General features: G+C 40.4%; 1 pseudogene; it reads right to left on the bottom strand.

The window, feature by feature from the left end:
* Positions 1 to 1,892: 1,892 nt before the first annotated feature.
* On the bottom strand, positions 1,893 to 3,322 carry LOC132531330 (nucleosome assembly protein 1-like 1; annotated as a pseudogene).
* Between the last annotated feature and the right edge of the window lie 437 nt (positions 3,323 to 3,759).

Below are 3,759 nucleotides of genomic sequence, written 5' to 3'. Positions count from 1 at the left end.
CCACAGTGAATTCAGTGTAAAGTTTATTGCATTGGCATGGATTCAATGAACACTGCCTGAAATTATATATTGATTTGTTGAGTATTTATCTCCCCCACTAAAGTATAAATTCTAGAAGAGCAGAGACTCTGTTTATTTCTGCAACACTGAAGGAATTGTCTGTGGACAATTATCCTGGTTTGGATAATACTCTCAAACTATCTAGGAGGCCATAGTTAAGCCAAGCTACACTGAAGAATGGAATGGGGTGGTAGAAGTTTAACTCGGAATGAATTATGATGTTTCTCCACTTGGTAGGGAGACGACTAATAATGCCCACACACACACCAAAAAAAAAAAAAAAATTCCATAGCCTTTACTGTGTTCTATGCATGGACCCCATCACTTTATTTTGAATCATTTCATCCTTACAACAACTCTATAAGGCAGCCACTTATACATAATTTAACTCCACAAAGAAGTTAAATTACATGTCCAAAGTTAGAAGGCCAGTATGTGTCAGAACTTAGATTAAAACCTACCACACCGGTGGTTTCCAATCTTGTGGCACACTAGAATCACCTAAGGATCTTTAGAAACCACTGCTGCCTAGCTACTACCCCCAGACATTATGATGTAATTGTTATGGGGTCAGACCTGGGCATTCAAACTCTCCAGGTGATTTTTCTTTTCCACTGAAGAATTTACTGGGGCTCGTTGACCTGTGAATATAAGTCTGAGCTTACAGAGCAATGTGGGGTTTCCTAGCTCACTGAGCGTGCGCTTTCCTACACAGTCATCAGGATGTAGAGGACTGGGGGTGATGACCAACACTGGACAGATGTGGACCCCCCTGCCCAGGTGCAGTTGCCTCTCCCTGCTCTCTCTGCCCAACCAGCTATCCCTGGGGCAGAAGACAGCTCTGTGTGCCTCCAGTCATTCTGGAGGCTAACTCTGGGTCTGTCCAGGTATGTCTGTGTGTCCTCTGGGACCTGCCAATTGGTAATAATATCTTCCCTGTCCATGCCTTGTTTGCAGTCACCAGCCCTACCTTGGGGTAGCACAAGAATGGACTTGCCTTTCAGAGTGAAGATGACAGAACCAGCTAAAAGTTCTGTTTTTAAATTTTTTTTTAAATTGAGGTATAGTTGTTTCACAATGTTGTGTTAGTTTCTACTGTACAGTGAAGTGACTCAGCTATATGTATACATATATCCCCTCTTTTTTGGATTTCCTTCCCATTTAGGTCACCACAAAAGCTCTCCTGGGGATTCTAATGACCAGCATTATGTTATTCTGTCTTGATATAAAATGTGGCAGACAAAAACAAATACAATACAATCAAACAAAAATAATAAGATAGAATAGAAAGATAAGATGGGGGAAAGTTACCTGTTTTATCTAGATGAGCCAAAATCAATCCATATTCCAAATTAAATATATTTAACATGGCATCACATCAGCTCTTAAGGTCTGCTTTCCCTGTGCTAGGACTCTGTGTAATGGACCATGAGATGGTAGCTAAGTGTCAATCACCAGAGAACATACATACTGTTGATTAAGGGGGAAAAATATGATTATGGAAGTTTTGTCTGAATAATTTTTATCTAATATGCACACCATTTTGAAGGAGAAAATAATTTTAAGGTATTATTAGCAGCTTATCTTTTTTTTGGTTATTTCTGGGAGAAAATCATATAGAAACATCCACAATATAAGAAATTAGGGCAAATTTGGAGCTCTTCAAATAGCAAAGTTTAACCTACTTTTCTCTTTTAAATAATGGCTTCAGCTTATTCACATGCCTTTAGCACATTTTTTTTTTGAGTTTTGCAATTTATTGAAACCATACGTACATTGTTTGGCTGTAGAATTCTAAAATCATATTTTTTTCCAAAAAGGTTTTTATCCCATATCACAGAGTAATGATTTATAGCAAAGGAATACACAAGTCACTCAATTTGCTTCTCAGTGTGTTATACAGAATTATTTGCTCATTTGGTAAACATTACCTCATCTACTTCTTCACCTTCTTCATCATAATCATCATCATCATCTTCAATAGCTTCTCCAGTAAAGTATATCACTGATTTTAGGATTATATGCTCACGTAAAAAGTGACCAATTTCAAAGTCCGCAGCAAGGATAGCTTCAGCAGCATCATCCAGGTCTCCACTCTCGGGAACTTCAGGAGGAGCAAAAAAATTAAAGAGTCATTAGAAACTGTTTTGGTCACAGTACGAACTGTTCCACGTCCCTTGTGTTTCTGCTGCTTCTTAATGGTTTTCAAAGTGACATTCTTCCCTTTTTTCCTATCCGTCTGGCACCCTGTACAACCCATCATTTCTGGTCCATCAAAAGAGAAAGGATGAGAATCCTCTGGTTCTGACCTCATCCTATATGTCTTTGTCAACGCTTCATTTGTGAATTACTCATTGGGTTCAAAGTGAAATTCTAAGACAAAACTCATAGGCTGACCAGCATCTGAGAACTTCACTTTAATATCTTTCAAGTGCTTCAGAATAGGTTCATCATGTTCCTGAACCATATCGCTGAGCAATTCTTAAAAACGGTCAACCAAAAGTCAGGAATTCCCTTGGGGTCTTCTTTTTCTTTATCCTTTTTCTCATCTTCAATCTTGGCCTTTTCTTTTAGCTTCTCTGAAATTTCATCTTCCTCATCTGGTTTCCATTCACGTTCTTCTTCTTTAGGTTCATAAATGGCATTAATGATCTCAAATCTCTTATCAAATAGAGGCTGATAGAGAACAGCATACTTTTTTTTTAACATCTTTATTGGAGTATAATTGCTTTACAATGGTGTGTTAGTGTCTGCTGTATAACAAAGTGAATCAGCTATACATTTACATATATCCCCATATCTCCTCCCTCTTGCGTCTCCCTCCCACCCTCCCTATCCCACCCCTCTAGGGGTTCACAAAGCACTGAGCTGATCTCCCTGTGCTATGCGGCTGCTTCTCACTAGCTAGCTATTTTACATTTGACAGTGTATATATGTCCGTGAGAACAGCATACTTTCTTTCAAGATCATGAACTTCCTCATAGAACTTTGCTTCTATCTGTGCCCATTTAACTTGAAGTTTTTTGAGAGCATTCACGCGTCTTTTAACTACCCTAGGCAAACTTTCAATGTATCCTGTTGGTGTTTCTACCAGACCATCAGGTCTTTCTTGAAGGGCTGCAAGAATCTGAGGATTTTGCATCATCTGAACAGTCAGCTGATGCGCTTTGATTTTTGTTTCTTCACCAGTTTCTTCTACTTCTTCAACGTCATCCAAATCTTGACCAAGTTCAGGCTGTGCTTTGTTGTCGATGGCTGCCATGTTGTATGAACGCCAAAAATCTCGTCCCTCTTGCGTGGTACCAGGAAGGGTGAGGGCGGCGGGGTGGGGGGGCCAGCCATCTGGTCCCGGCTCTCAGCATCCTGACGGCGAGCGCTCCTTAGTCCCCGACCCTGTCACGGCCTGATTCCTGCAGCTCTCCGGTCCCCGGTAACCATTTTCTCTTCCCGCCCATTTTTTCCCCCTCAGAACAACAGTTCTTTCCTCTGACGTGACTTTAGCACATCTTGATTGATATACCATGTGACGGGGATACGAGAATGAACAAGACAAACAATGTGCCTTCCCCCGTAGTTTTTTACAGTCTGGAGGGGAAAGGATAGAAGATAGTCGTCCATCATGGTCATTATGGTAGACACGCTATCTGCTATCACAGGGTAATAAAGGGTGTTATGGGAGCACGGAACAAGAATACCTAA

Source organism: Lagenorhynchus albirostris, chromosome 13 (assembly GCF_949774975.1).
Source record: "Lagenorhynchus albirostris chromosome 13, mLagAlb1.1, whole genome shotgun sequence".
In the NCBI taxonomy this organism is placed as follows: Eukaryota; Metazoa; Chordata; class Mammalia; order Artiodactyla; family Delphinidae; genus Lagenorhynchus; species Lagenorhynchus albirostris.
The sequence above is the reverse complement of the archived record's forward strand: the minus strand, read 5'-3'. Positions and strand labels throughout refer to the sequence as shown.